Source organism: Hordeum vulgare, chromosome 1H (genome assembly GCF_904849725.1).
Source record: "Hordeum vulgare subsp. vulgare chromosome 1H, MorexV3_pseudomolecules_assembly, whole genome shotgun sequence".
NCBI classification, from domain to species: domain Eukaryota; kingdom Viridiplantae; phylum Streptophyta; class Magnoliopsida; order Poales; family Poaceae; genus Hordeum; species Hordeum vulgare.
In genome coordinates, this window is record NC_058518.1 from 40,339,857 (window position 1) to 40,356,851 (window position 16,995).

The following is a 16,995-nucleotide window of genomic DNA, read 5'->3' on the forward strand; positions in this document are numbered from 1 at the left end:
AGGTGGGAGCGGGGAACATGGCCGGTGGTGGTGCGCTGCGGGTCGTCGCCTCTGCCTGCCCACGTTGCTGCGACCGACCCGGTCCCGGTCATCATCACTGTGTGTGTGCGGGGGGAGCTCGGCCACCAGCCCACCACCACCATGCATGCATCATACTCCTTCCCTCCGTTACTAAATATAAGTCTTTGTAGAGATTTCATTAATGGAGTACATACGGATGTATATAGACATATGTTAGAGTATACATTTAATCATTTTGCTTCGTACGTAGACACCTATTGAAATCGTTTAAAAAACTTGTATTTAGAAACAAAGGGAGTACAGCTCTGCACTTTTCTGTGACTTAATCTAAGATTTTCTTGTAAATGCTACTCGTATATTTATCGAGCCTGTCGATGGGTCAATGGAACCTGTACTTACTACTTAGATCATGTTTATTTAAAAGTCCTACTCCCTCCGTTTCAAAATATAAGAACTTTTAGGTATTTCACTAGAAGACTATATACGAAGCAAAATGAGTGAATCTATACTCTAAAATATGTCTATGTACATCCATATGTAGTTTATAGTATAATCTTTAAAAAGTCTTATATTTAGAAACGGAGGGAGTACAATTTTTTTAATCCCAACTAAAAAGGTTTGTAGTCCTTACCTGTTTGGTTCTCGGGACTAAATATAGACTAGAGGTTATTAAATAATAATTAAAAAATCATGTTATCCCTATTAAAGGACATAACTATTAAATGGCATGCTAAAAGCAGGAGCACTATTGAAAAAAGTCTCAAAAAGTCTCATGTCTCAAAAAGACTATTCCTTACGGACTTCTTCTCAAATGCCACTTTTAATTCCTAAAAGTCCCTCATGTTTGGTTTAGATGGGACTGAAAGGGATTTTTTAGTCCCTACACTGAAAAGTCCCTGTAAACAAACACATTTTTATTCCTGGTTTTGGTTGAGCAATTTATAATGCAATAATGGTCCTCAAAATAATATACAGCTGGAAATGTGCAGTACAATCAACACCTGACGCCTTCGTTTAGGTCAATGCTCAAGATCTACGTTTCATTTTGTCCAAAAGAGGAAAGTCGATGCCGGAGACAAACCAACTTTCTTGCACTTATCTTTGTCCTGGCTTTTATTTTATCACATGACAATGATAGATGCCCAGGACAACATGTGTGCGTCATTGTCATCATTCCTCCTCTAGAGACGTCATCGTCATCCCTAAAGTCAGGGCCGGTCCTGAGGGGGGGGGGGGGGGGGGGGCGACCGCCCCGGGCCCCCAAAATCGAGGGGCCCCGAGAGGCCCAAAATGCTGACGGTTATAGCACTCGTTTGTTCCTCGTTCTGTACGTGTTTCTTAACCTTCCCTCTTGAGAAAGTACGTATTCCCTAGCCAGATACGACTCATTCAAAAAAAAGTACGTCCTGGAAATTAGCCTGTAACTCTTCCACGATCGTACGTACATGAGGACGTGATATGTTCCACTATTCCTCAATCTCCGTTATTTCTTGTCTGTTCCTTTTTCTCTTCGTTGCATTTTCTTCCTCCTAGATCGATGCGGCCGGCGACAACGGCAAGACGGCGGGCGGCGTCCATGCTGGGGTCAAAGTGGATGTGGCCATGGTGGGCGGACGGATGGCCCTGACGCAGGTTTGCAAGTTGCGAGGCGACGAACTACACCGATTCTGTTTTTTAATTTGTAGGCGCTGCATGCACACACACATCGCCGAGAATTTCCGGTAACAAGCCACACCAAGCTACATCTCATCATCGGTGAGCGCCAGATCAGGTGATCAGCGATGCCGATCCGACTTATCCAAGTAATACCGTATTGCCATTTTCTGTTTCCTACCCCATATAGTGTTATATATTACTAATTAAGTAATTTGTCTCCCATTTATCCTGCATAAATTGCAGCGTTCATTCTTTGATACAATTTATTTTTAATTTTAGCATTGGGTGTGTCATCATGTCGACTAGAATATATCGGTTTTGATAAAAGGAAATGAAAAGGAAGCACCGTGTGGTTGAATTGATCAAATCAGAGGGAAGAGCTATTGATCCATCATAAGTGAGAGTATTGTTAGAATAATTTTAAAGGTAATAAATATGCACAAATAATTTGATACAAATGTTTATTTTCAATGCATTTATGTGATCACTGGTAACATTGTTATATTCATATGCATACATACGTATAGTGCTATATTAAGGGCCCCAAATTTTAAGCTTGCCCCAGGCCCCCAAAAATTCAAGACCGGCCCTGCCTAAAGTATGAGCAAACGATTTTTATTTTGCCGTACATGATCGTCGACTCAACCCACATGGACGAGGCCATGTAAAGTTGCATAAAGATACGCACCAAAACTCAACCATGTGCGATCACACGGCGCATCTTCGGCTCTCACCGTCATGTCTCCGACATCGCTCCCTCCATCAGTGTTGCCATAAAAGTTTGAACACCAACGCCGATAACGGACGTCGAGAGCAAGCTTGTTGCTCACACGACACGAGATGAACACCCCCGATCTCGCTGAAAACTCGGGGCAGCCGCCCAACTTTCAACCGGCGCGCCCACGTTGTTGCGACAGAACGAATCATCATCATTATAAGTCCGTAAGCTAGGGCATCTCCATGCATCATCACTATAAATTTATTTATCCAGCCATTGGATGGGTCAATGAGACCTGTACTTATCCTGATTTTGTTCAAGTAATTAACGCAATAATGGTGCTGAAAAGTACAGCTGGAAATGCGCCCAACAAGTAACACTTGGCGCCTTCGTTTAAGTCAATACTCAAGATCTATCATTTATCCAAAAATGGAAAGTCCAGCCCGGAGACAAGTCAACTTTCTTGCACTTCTCTTTGTTCTGGCTTCTCATGAAACCAAAGGACAGCATGCTAAATACTGCCCTGCAGATAAAAAGCCACTCAGTCCGAGTACTATGTTTTCGATACGACAATAGTGCGCTTTATGTTCTCGTACAACATCTCTTGCATTTTCCATCCCTTTTTTTCGTTTCTTGTTTTCTTGTTTTTATTTTTCAGCACATGAGCAGTTTTGAAAATTCATGAACTTTTTTAAAATTGTCTGCAAATTAAAAACACATGAACATTTTGTAAATCTACATGATTTTTTTAGCAGACATGCATTTATTCAAAGCATTAATAAATCACGAACATTTATATTCATCATTTAAAAAAATGGAAAATACGGAACCATTTGAAAAAACATGATTCCCTTTAAAATTCATGGATATTTTTAAGAAAAATATTAATGTTTGAAATTAAAAAATAGGTCATGAGATTTCTTTTAAGTTCATGTTTTTAAATTACTATTTTAAATTTAAGAATACTTTCATCAACACTCTTTTAAATCCATATTTTAAATTACTATTTTAAATTGGAAAACATTCATAAACATTATTTTAGTTCCCGTTTTAAAAAAGTGTGAACCTTATTAATATTAATAAATTCATGTACATTTTAAACTTTAGTGTTAATTTTATAATGTTTTTGAGGATATTAACTTGTTTTGTGAATGTTATCAATTTTTATAAATAGTGATCTCTTTTGTGTTCATGTACATTTCAAAAATCTGTAAAAAATTTATACTGAATAGTTGTCAATTATTTTTGTCATTCTCCTAGGGAATAATGCTTTTTAAGAAACTAAGCTTCTAAAGCATGTAACAAAATCACACCCGCATGGTTTCCCGAGAACGAACACATGACTAACTGGGCTTGGTTCGAGAAAGCCTAAGAGGATAAGGGGTATTAAGACGAATTACTTCTGTTTCAAAATATAAGAAAAAATGTCTTATATTTTGGGACGGAGATACTATGATTTTAGTTACAACTTCACGCTTAGAGCATGTAATAGGAGCACCCGGTCTTTTTCTTAAGCTCCTGTATGCCACACATTATGTTAGTTCGTCAAGCAATCAAGTAGAAGTGCGCTCGGGCGGCCGGCCTATGTAGCACAACGGGCCGTAATGAGCTCTGCATCAGTTTTTCTTGTTTTTGCTTGAATCCTCGGTCTTCCAAAAAAAACGTCGAAATTTATTTATTTATTTATAGAAATTTAATAATTTATAAAACTATATGACGTTTTTCAGAAAGTTTACTAATACTTTTTGGTTTATCACATGTGACTGCAATCATTTTTTCAAAAAATTTGACCACTTTTCTGTTCCAGGGAATATTTTTCATAATATGCAACCATTTTTAAGTTGATATATTTTATAAAAAATTGTGATTTCTTTAGGATATAAAACAAAACTAAAAGTAGGTAGAAGAACAACATTTTTTTTTAAAGAAGCCTTTTAGAAGGTTCCCAAATCCAAGAAAATACCAGAGATGATTCCCACAACAGGAATATCCTTCTGCCCGCCATCTCCGGTATGTACGACATGTACAAATATTTGTACAAGTAAAAAAATATTTGTCAGATTCAAAAAATATCCACATGTTGTAAATGTAACTGATGTTAACTGATTTATAAAGTCAGTGGCTCTCCCACTTACCGAAGTTCCTAAAAAAATCACGTGTTTCAAAAACATGTTCATCAATCTTTTAAATGGTTATTTTATGTAAATAAATATTCGCATAACTTTCCTAAAAATAACGTACCATTCAATAATATACTTAAAAAAACTCAAAAATGTTTATGCGTTTTTCAATAATATATCCATGTGTCATTTACAAAAATGTACAATGTTAAGAATTTTTTGGTATAATTTTTATAAATGTTTTGTGTCATTAAAATAATTTTCATGATTGTTTACAAGAATGTTCTAACAGTTTGCAAATCTTTTGCACATTTTAAAGAAATGTTCTATGCATTTATGGAAAGTGTTCAATGTGTGTTACAAAAATGTTCATTATGTACTACAAAAAATGTTTCATTCCATTTGAAAAAATGTTCAATGTATAATTCAGAATAGTATTTTACATTTTATTATAAAAATATTCAACATATATATGAAAAATGTTAAACTGTATACAAGAAATATTCAACGTGTATTTCAGAAAAGTAACCAAATATTTCAGAAAAATGGGAGAAAAATGAATAGGAAAGCCTCCGAAAGGAAACCGATCAAAACTACAAATAAAACGAACAGAAAAAGAGGAAAAATAAGAAAGTGATAAATAAAGCAAACTTATGGAAGATTCTAAAATCGGTCAAAATATCTATCCCAAAACCACTCTAACGGGCAGACCCACTAACACAAGCGCGCGCCGACCAAGAGGTTAGACGTACTACCATATTACAATAGACGAGACATGGCTCCTGTGTGTGCTTGCACTTCACTTGTGTGGTTTGACTCTTCTCTTCCAGGTTGACTGCCAGAAAATCAATGGACCCATACCTTTAAAAATTCCAATTGGCTGATCATTTCAACGCACCGGCACACAACTATGATTTCCCACGAGGCCACGACTCAAACTCCACGATATCGTCTACATAGCGTCCCTCCATGTCGTCGGGATGAACAAGCAACGTCCGATCATTTCGGTGTCCGAGTTCTCTACCTATGACAATGACGATTGTTGCATCCAAGATGTCAAGCATTGTTGCTGTGGAGCGACCCATTCGGTGAGGCAAATGAGCTCGGCCACCAGCCCACCACCATGCATCAGCATCATACGGCTCTGCATTTCCTCTGACTTAATCTAACATTTTCTTGTGTAAAAAGTATATTTATCCAGCCTGTCGACGGGTCAATGGAACCTGTGCTAGTACTTATTCCTGGTTTTGGTTGAGCAATTTATAATGCAATAATGGTCCTCAAAATAATATACAACTGCACCGTATAATCAACACTTGGCGCCTCAATGCTCAAGATCTACGCATCATTTTGTCCAAAAGAGGAAAGTCGATGCCGGGGACAAATCAACTTTCTTGCACTTATATTTGTACTTATCCTGGTTTTGTTTGAGTAATTAATGCAATAATGGTCCTGAAAAATACAGCTAGAAATGTGCCCAACAAGCAACACTTGGTGCCTTGGTTTAAGTCAATGCTCAAGATCTATCATTTATCCAAAAAATGGAAAGTCGATGCTCACGACAAGTCAACTTTCTTGCACTTCTTTTTGTTCTGGATTCTAATGAATCCAAGGGACAAGTCGCCTGATACTGCCTTGATAATAAAAAAGGGCTCAATCCGAGTACTATGTCTTCAATACTATTTTCTCTGTATGTAGATATTTGTAGTTGGAGAAAACTAGCCTAGTTCTCCTTAAGTAAAGTTTTTAAGAACGGGAGAGTATAATAGTATAGTATATGTTTTATACTGCCATACAACTTTTCTAAGTTTTCAATCACATTTTTTATTTTCTTCTTTTTTATCTTTATTGTTTTCTAGATTTTTTTCTTCTAATCAACACATGAGCACCTTTTAAATTTCGTTAACTTTTTGGAAAGGTCTTCAAACTAAAAAAATGCATGAACATTGTATAAATGCTTATGATTTTTAGCACCGTGTTTTAATTAAAGAAAACATTTATAAATCATGAACATTTTTAGTCATGATTTTTTATAATAGAAAAATAGGGAAATTTTTATAAGTTCACGATTCCCTTTAAAATTCGTGGATAATTTTAATGAAAATTATTAATGATATAAATTTAAAGATAGGTCGTGAGCATTATTTAAAGTCCATATTTAACTTAAAATTTCAAATTGGAAATACTTTCATGAACATTCTTTCAAATAAATGGTTTAAATAGCTATTTTAAATTGGATAAAAATTCATAAAATTATTTTATTTCCCTGTAAAAAATTGTGAACGTTTTCAATCCATAAATTTACGTGAATTTTATAATTTAGTGATCAGTTTTTAATTTTTTGATCATTTATTTTTGTGTCAATGTTATCAAAATTTACAAATCATGCTTTTACTTGTTCATGCATAATTTTAATAACAATTAAACATTTTGATAGCAAATGTCGAGTTTTTATTCATTTTTTCAGCAAAGGATGCTTGTTAAGAAACGAAGTTTCCAAATCGTGTAGCAAAAGAGCATTTTCTATTTGGTGCCACAGACGCTAGTTACCATTCATTTTTGTTAACTGGCGCCTGTGGCATTTGTAAATGAGCCGGTCCATCTAGGTGCCGGGTGACAATTTTTTATTTGAAAATACTATGAACTTTTTTAAATATTGATTAATTTTTTAAATTTCAAAGAATATTCGTTAAGATTGATGAACTTTTCTCTGAAAATCGGTGATCCTTTTCTAAAATATTAAAAATCTATGAAAGTTTTTGAATATCGACGGACTTTTATGAAATTTCATGAACACATTTTTGAAAATGGATGTTTTTAATGTTTATGAACTTTCTTTTTCAGTTCAATAAACTTTTTTAAAAGTACATGCATTTTTTGAATTTCTATGTACCTTTTTCAATTTGAGTAACCTTTTCCAACTTGGATGAACTTTTTTTTTAAATTTTACTGAACTTTTGTTCAAATTGATGAACCTTGTTTAAATTTTACTGAACTTTTTTAAATGTATAATTTTTTTTGTTTGAATCTGTAAACCTTGTTTGGTTATATATTTTTAATTTCGTAGCAAATAGAAAATCTGGGCGTTTTTTTTTCTACTGAATCAACAGAACAAAAAACAGATCAGGAAAAAAACTGGGCAACACTCTATGGACGGCCCAAGCCAGCGACGTTTCAGGCGTCGAATCGTTAACGGGCGTCTGCAGTGTTGCATAGGAGCTCCCAAACAAAAGCACACACCCCTGGTTTCACAAGAACGGACACATGACTAACTGGGCTGGCTTCGAGAAAGCTGAATAGGATAAGAGGTACTACTTCCGTCTCAAAATATAAGAAAAAATGCACTATATTTTTGGACGGATGTAGTATGCTTTTAGTGATAACTTCACAGTTAGGCCTTGTTTGGTACTAGTGTTTTTGAGAAGATTGGTGGGGATAATCCCTAAGGGATTGGGTGAAACCCCAACCTTCATCCAATCCCTTCAAATCCCCATTTATCCCCAATACACTAGGTAGGGGCAGTGTATTGGGTATTGAGAAAAATGCACTATAATTTGGGGATTTGAGGGGAAATGTAAGGATGTAACATGTCAAATATACTAGAACCAAATGGTGTTATAAGATGTGTGGGAATTGAGGGGTTTGACCGGGATAATCCCCACAAATTTCTTAAAATATACTAGTACCAAACAAGGCCTTAGAGCTTGTAATAGGAGCACCTGATCTTCTTCGGATGCTCCAATACGACGCACACTATGTTAGTTTTTGTGAAGCAATCTAGTAGTAGAAGTGCACTCGGGTGGCCGACCCATGTAGCACAACAGGTCGTAGTGAGCTTTGCATCTGTTTCTCTTTTTGACTAAAAAAAGTGTTTTTCTGTTTTCGCTTGTTTCGTCAGTCTTTTCCGTTTACCAAAGAATCCCAAAAAATAATTATTTACTAAAATAGAACAAATTTTATAACTGTATAACATTTTTTAGAAAGTTTCCAATATTTCTCAGTTTATTACTTTGTAAATGCAACCATTTTTTCAATTTCTTGAACACTTTCAGTTCTGGGGAATGTTTTTAAGAAAATGCAAACATAATTACTTTGTGAAATATTTTTAGAAATTGTGAATATTTTTATGATAGAAAATAAAATAAAATACAGATAGAAAAATAACAGAAAGAACGAAATGAAACCTTTTAGAAGGTTTCCAAAATCCGAAAAAATACCAGAGATAATTACGAAAGCAGGAATCATTTAGTAAGCTGGCTAGCACAACTAGCCGGTTTGGCACTTTGCCCCAGTGAGGGACAAAAAGGAATGTCGTCTTCTTCTGCCCGCCATCTCCGGTATGTATGGCAAGTACTTCCTCCGTTTAAGTCTTTTAAAAAATTTCACTAAAGATCACATACGAAGCAAAATAAATGAATCTATATTTTAAAGTATGTCTATATACATCAATATGTAGTTTGTAGTGGAATCCCTTAAGGCCTCGTTTGGTAGGAGAGAATCGAGGGGGGATTGAAGGGAATTTCCTCTCATGGCCCAGGAACCCCGCAAAACCTCGAGGGCCCATTTGGTACAAGGGTTTTCGACGGCCCAATCCGCTCCGAGCCCCTCCTACACCCTCCTTTCCACGCGGTTTAGAGCCCTCGAGGGGGGCCTCGCGGATATGGGAGGAGAGGAGACGAGACTGCGCCGCCGTTGACCGACACCTCTACGCCGGCCTACCTCCTCCGTAATACTGGACTTCTTCTCGGTGGTAAACCCTCGCCTCGCCTCCCCACCTTTCCCCTCACCGGATAGGTTTCTTCCATCCGCCCTGCCATGGTTGCTGCCTCATCCTCCCCGACGAGCTCGCCAAGCACGCCATCTACGAGTCCATCCCACGCGACCCCCACACACAAATACCACCACCGGGCGCCGTACGGGCCTCCCGTTGCGTACTCAGACCTGAAGCACGACAACCCGTCGCTGGTGCCGCCGTCGGAGGAGGAGGGGGACGAGCGGACGGTGGCCCTCTACCGGCGCGCCCGCGAGTACTACGAAACCGCCTGCATTATTCTCTGAATTTGGACGGACGGTCGTCGTACGTGAAGTTTATGTGAATATGAGTGAAGTACTTCAGAGAATATGGTATAGTGCTTATAGTCAACTCACTGATGTTGTCTGAATTTAATTGTGGTTCATCAAACTGCTACAAACTTAGATATGAGATAGCTATCTTTCATCTAGATGGGAAATAGCAAATCTGATATATTTTCATGTTGCTAGGAAGTACCCACTCACTTTGGCTTGGTATCCTAGAAAAAAGCTGAACTATAGTGGAGTTTATAGTACAGAATAATACTAAATAAAATACTTCAAAGGATACATATAAATGAGAGGTTAGACAAACACCTTTGCAAGGATATTTGTCTGAATCTGCATATTCATATATATCTGTGTCGCCCATAATTTGGAAAATAATTATTAATTTAGGACACTATAAGCAGTAAAGAAAATTAATTCATTATAGTTAAGCAGATCGTCTGTCTTACTGGTGCATCCGTCGACAAGGTAGGCGTTGCCCTCATAGCCCATGGAGCAGTTACAATTATAGGCAGTAGCTCTGGTTGCTCAGGCTGGCGTACTCCTGTAGTATTCTCATATTCTCGTACTCCCGTAGGCCCATTGATGTTAAGTACGAAACCGCCTGCAATATTCTTTGAATTTGGACTCACGTGAGCGAACGGTGGACATCACGTTAGCTATCTCATATTCTCTGAAGTCTTTTATTTAACACTATACCTGCAGTAATCTACACTAGAAACTATGAATGATTTCATTGTCATGATGACCCTCCATGATCCAGTGTCCCCGTGCCGTGTACCAACAATGTGCTATTTGATTCACTAATCCATGGCTGTGTAGTGTTCTGAGTTTCCTCTTGACCTTGTTTTTATTTTGACAGCCTTCCGCTTGGGTTCTTGTTGGGGTGGATGAGTTGCCTCCATCTTGGGATCCAGTTGTGATGCCTAACTTCGGTACTCCTTGGCCTCTTATGATTTTCTATCATGTCTCTATGAAAAACTTGCTTCAAGTCAAGAAAACCGTCAAATGTATTTCTTATTTCTTGCATGTTTATTCTAATTTTAGCGTCGAGATGAATTTCGAGATAATCTCACTCATAACATTTATTACCCTGCTTGTTGCTTGCCGATTCTAGTTTTAGTGCCGAGATGAATTCCGAAATCATCGACCGAATTCAAAAGATAAGAAGAGAGGATGATGAAGACCTGATGTCCTTCATTTGGCCCGTATTGCATTGAATGCGTAAAAGAGGATCAATCGAGAGAAAGCAGCGACATAGCTCCATCCTATATGGAAAGAAGCGTGTCCATGATATTCTTACAGGGCATATTAAAAATTTCCTCGTAGCTTATACGATGGAGCCACATATCTTTAGGGCTTTGGCATCTTACCTTAGAAGAGAAAAGTTGATATTGGAAACAAGAATTATGGTGGAGGAGAAGTTGGCCTTTTTTTGTACATGGTGTCCCACAACGCGTCTTATGAAGATCTCCAGTTAGAATTTCAACATAGTGGTCAAACATTCCATGAGTACATCAATGAGTTCTTCAACATTATTCCTTTCTTAGCTAGTCGATTTTTGAAGCCTCTGAGCATCGATGAGCCACATCCAAGAATCTCCACCGACCCAAGATTTTATCCCTATTTCCAGGTTTCCATCAGTGACACTTCCACAATGTCTTGACTTATCTAACTTGAAGTTCTTCATTGACCTTCAATCCATTTTATTTTCAGAACTGTTTAGGAGCCATTGATGGTTCACATGTACCTATAACTGCAACACCTGGGATTGCCGCTCCATTTCGGAATAGGAAGGGAACCCTTAGTCATAACATCATGATTGCGTGCGACTTCGATCTACGATTCACTTTCATATTATGTGGCTGGTAGGGTTCAGCAACAGATGCCAGAGTTCTTTAGTCTGCGACGATGACATGATTTAGAGTACCCGAAGGAAAGTTTTACCTAGTTGATGGTGGTTATGCAAACACTCAGTCATTTCTGGCACCTTATCGCGGTGTCCGATATCATTTGAAGGAATTTGGTCATGGACACGCTCGGCCACAGAACCACATGGAATTGTTCAACCATCGACATGCTATTCTACGCAACCATGTGGAAAGGTCCCTAGGAATTCTTAAAAAGCGCTTCCCAATTCTTCATGTTGGCACACTACATACAATCGAGAACCAAGTGAAACTTCCCGCTGCAGCTGCAGTTCTTCACAATATCATCAAGATGCATAATGGAGACGAGACTTGGCTTGACAACTAGCCCAATAACATAGCGCCAAATGATTTTGTTGATCTCCCAAATGGTGATGAGAATAACTATGGGAACAACGGCTTAGGGAACACTTTGAGGGATGAAATCGCAATGCAAATGTGGCAGGCATATCATCCTGAATAACCAACATTGTGGTGTTTTTTTTAATCATATATACATATGCATTAATCAACTTATGTCGTCTTCATCATCTAACAATGTAATCCTTGTTGAATGCAGATATGTATCCAAAGGGGTATCCAAAGTACAATCTTAGGAAAGCGACTGGAAAAAAGGCTTCACACGGTGCGAAGAAGTTGACACCCAAAATTAAAAAGAATCTTCCAAAAGGTATTTTAGTGCTTCATCTCTGCTTGTTGAATTATAACAACTCTTGTCATGTTGAGTGTGATTAAGTATGCCATTATTTTATTCTATACATTTCTTTTCAAATTGAATGATAGTAACTCTAATAAATTTGTGCTATGTGTAGTTAAGAAGCCCAGAGCTCAGTGGAACCCGACTCTTGAAAAGGCTCTGGTAGATTTACTTCATGAGCACAATAATCCATATCATAGAGGACAAAATGGTTGGTCTGCTGAATCTTGGAACATAATGACAAAAATATTCCATGAGAGATATCCCCATACAAATTTCACAAAACAAAAAATCCAAGAGAAACAAAAAGAATTGAAGAGTCAATATAGGCTTATCAAGGATGCTCGAAAGCAAAGTGGTGTTAGGTGGAACTATCATACACACATGATAGAGGCCAACCCACATCTTTGGCAGAACTTGATTATTGTAAGTTTGATAATATACAATGCAACTTGTATTCCATCTTCTTTTGTAATCAATCTTGTTTTCGGGTGATCTAGGTTTGATAAATCATTTCTCTTATATACAGTCCTAGCCAGACATAAGCAAGTTTCAAACAAAGCCATTTCCTCTGTATGACAAGCTAGGTGATCTTTATGATGGTGAGTTTAATGGATTTTCATTTGCTACCTTTTTCTTACCTTTATAAAGAATTTCTATTACTATGTGACCTTTAATGAGAACTTGGGTGCTTGTGCAGGACACATAGCAGAAGGTAATTTCAATTTTACATCAATTGAGGCTACACAAGTGGCTGACGATGATCCTGAAGTTGAAAGAGATGAGAGTGGGTTCTCTTTTGATCTTAATAAGTGTGAAGATGATTTACTCATGTATGATGATCCAAGATATGCGGCTCAAAGTGATGGTCCAAGTGGAGCTACTCAAAGTGATGATCCAATAGATGGTACTCAAAGTGATGTTACTCGAGCAGGTCCTCCTGGTGGTTCCAATAAAAAGCCAGTGAAAGAGCCCAAGAAGAAGAAACGAGATGATCCCATGGTGGAAGTGATGGCGAACTATGTGGAGATCAAACGGAAGCAAGCAGAGGAGGAGTCTGCTTTGTTCGCAGGGTCAAAAAATGCCCAACAGTTCATCATCATCAAGTGCATTGTTGTTCTGCACAAGATGGAAAGCATCTCACATGGAGAAAGAGCCGCTGCATACAAGGTGTTCAAAAATGCTGAGAATCGTGAGATTTTCCTCAATGCCGCCGCCGAAGATGAAGTGAGCGTCGTCGTGTTCCTTCGGAGCGAAATGGCAGACTTACCTTGAGGTATCTAAGGTAAGATTTCACTATGTTCTTAGGTATACTTATCAACTTTGTCATATACTAGAGCACCACTCGCCTTTGCTGCTGAGATTATGAGATTAGTAGTTAGTGTGGATAGTGTCATGCATAAGCCCCTGCTTAACATTTGATATTCTATCATATACTATCTGCATACTTCTCAACTCTGTCATATACTATCTGCATACTTACTTCACCTGCATATAAATAGGGGCAGTAGATTAAAAAGGTATAGGACATTATTTGCAATTACAGCAGCCTTTCCAAGTGTAACTGACAAAGGTCCTGAGGTTTAGGATCTAAATAGGAACAATATATTAAGAGAAGTATTGAAAAACTCTTGACATTTCGTGTATAAAATGACACGTGTTACCTACACATTATGATACAAATGTAGCACAAACACACCTTTCTCCATGGCATGTGCCTAGATGGGTTTGTCCATTAAACCTTCTGTTAGTAATTGGTAATATATGTCCAGAATCTAGCATATAAAAGGTTACATATTTGTATGTACAGTACATGTTCTAATTTTTTCTTTTCTACGTAGTTGGTAATATATGTACAGTACAGTACATGTTCTAATTATTTAACATGATGAAAACTGTAAAGTAAATCGTCACTATTTAGTTCTAATTATTTATATGTACAGTACAATACAGGTTCTAATTATTTATATGATGAACATTTATTTTGTTGTAGTTATTATTTGGATGACCAGAAGGTTCCACTCCACTTACCTTAATACATATTTTTTCATCAGCTTTATTTTCCTTTCCATTGAGAACTATGGAGTGAGAAAATTGGAGGCTGTGTTTGCAGTTCTGATTGCAATAATGGCCTGGTCCTTCGCATGGATGTTCATAGAAACCTGGAACCTGGAACTATATAACCATTTTCCTATGGCTGAGCGTATGCAACCAGGAACCGCCGCTTATAGTTATGATGCAAAATTTAGGAAGTAATTGAATTGCCTGACACGCTTTCCCTTTTAGTTACTGAAACAACAATCTTGCTAAAGATAATGCTTGAGCAGTATTTCGTCTGGCTTTGTCTGTTTCATTCCGTTGTCTCTGTTTTGTAGTTCTGCTGAACTGTGAGAACAAATCTATTTAAGTCATGAGATGAGAGGGTTGTCTCTGTTTATTCCGTTGACTCTGTTTTATTCATCATGATTTAGCCAATTGTAGTAATTTTCTTTCAGGATTGTACATCAACTGTCTTCTTGATATTGTTGTTGACTCTGTTTTAGCAATATGATGGGTGACCTTACCTCCTAACCTTTCCTCCTTCTAAATTCTATTTCAGCCCACGCGGGATTGCGGTACCCGGATGTCGATGCAGTGTAGAGAAAGAGCAGAGTAGGATTCCTGACCTTGGCTTGATCGCTTCACAGTTCACTTCTTCAGAGTATCGTTGTTGTCTCGGTCACGTGAATCCAGAACTTCTTGCAGTGAGATAGGGGTTCGGCAAAAGTGAAAACCAGAAGTTGTTGTATTTCTGCTAGCTGAACTTGGTCTGTTCTCCTGACCATGTATATGAAACCTATTTGTTGTTCTCAAATTCAGAAATTAAGTGCTTGAACATGAAGTAGTTTCAGTCTTATTCCAGACACTTGAAGTTTCAGTCCTACCTATAGCAGAGCTGCGTTGCGTTTCTCTTTGATGAATCATCTCGTGTTGCCACTTAAAGTTTCAGTCCAAACTACAACATCTGATGGCATGGACCATATAATAATTAATCAAATGCACCATCTCAGAGTAAGAGCCCCCTCCGTCCTAAATCTGTCTCACACAATGTCGACATAGTAGACACAGACAAAGAGCCATGCCTTTTGTTATAATCTTTTGAAGTTGTAAAAATTACATTTTTAATTATAGTGTACTCCTGTGTATGAATCCATGTGTATCAAATAGAAAGGATGTGAGAGGATTTGAGAGGATTGAGGGGATTTGAGAGGATTGGGTGAAAGGAAGGGATTTACCCAATCCCCTGAAATCCATTCCTCCCAAAACCTCCCCAATCCCCCTTAACCAAACGAGGCCTAAAAGACTTACATATTTAGGAACAGAGGGAGTAGTAAAAATGTTTGTATCAATACAAATATATTTTTCAAATTTAAAAAATGATCACGTGTTTAAAATGTAACTGATGTGTAACTAGTTCATAAAGTCAGTGGGAGGCTCTACCACTTTCCGAAGTTCCTATAAAAAGTCGAGTTTTTTCAAAAATATGTTTGGCAATCTATAAAAAAGGCTTATAGAATGTAAGAAAAATGTTGGCATAAGTTTTATAAATTGTACAATTCAAAAAGAAACTTCATGAAACTTTTCAAAATTGGTTATGTGTTTCAATAATACATGTACGTGTCATTTACATTTTCTTTTGTACAATGTTAAGAAAGAATTTTTGCATAATTTTTTTAAATGTTTTGTGCCATTCAAAAAAATGTGTATGACTGTTGAAAGAATATTCTTACGTTTAGAAAATGTTTTGCACATTTTAAAGAAATGTTCTAGGCATTTATGGAAAATGTTCGATGGGTGTTACAAAAATGATCAATTTGAATTCGACAAAACGTTCAAGGTGTAATTCAAAAAATATTTTACATGTATTTTAAGAAAATTCAACATATATTTGAAAGATGTTAAACTTGTGTACTAAAATTGCTCAATGTGAATTTCAAAAAAGTAGACAACGTATTTGAGAAAAGGGAAAAATCTTATAAGGAAACCCCTTAAAGGAAACCGATCAAAATGAGAACGAAAACACATAAAAAGAGGAAAAATAAGAAACTGGTAAATAAAGAAAACTTATGAAAGATTCTAAAATCGGTCCGCAAAATTTTCTCAAAACCGCTCTGATGGGCAAACCCACTAAGGCAAGCACACACGGTGCAAGGGGCGAGACAAGCTATCGGCTAACAATAGACGAGACATAGCTTATGTGTGGGCTAGCGCTTCACTCGATGGTTAATTCTTCTTTTCCTGATCGATTGACATTGCCAGAAAATCGATGGACTGATACCCCTAAAATATTTCAATGGACTGATTTGTTCAATGCACTGGCACACGACTCTGGTTCTCCATGACTCCTACGTGCATGAGGTGTGCGAGACTTCGATTCCAAGTCCAATGATATTGTCTACATCGACGCCCCTCCCCATTATCGTGATGAACAAGCATCGTCTGATCTTCTTGGTGCCCGAGCTCTCTATCCATGACAAGGACAAATGTCAACTCCAAAATGTCAAACGTTGTGGTTGCGGCGCCACCCCTTCGATGAGGCAAACAAGCCTCAAGCTTAACCACTATGAGACACCCCCTAAGGGTTGACCATCAACTTTAAAAACCATCAAGAGTAGTTTTGACTTTTCCAAGTCTTATATGTGTCTAGTCGAGTTTGTAATATTACTAGCTAATTTCTCATGTCTTTCAATGAGAATACATATCTAGTGGTTCAACACTAATCGTGTTTGACATATA

The 16,995-nt window shown here is 37.4% G+C and overlaps 1 pseudogene; it reads left to right on the forward strand.

Moving 5' to 3' along the window:
• Positions 1-11,623: 11,623 nt before the first annotated feature.
• On the forward strand, positions 11,624-13,503 carry LOC123396298 (annotated as a pseudogene).
• The last annotated feature ends 3,492 nt before the right edge of the window (positions 13,504-16,995 follow it).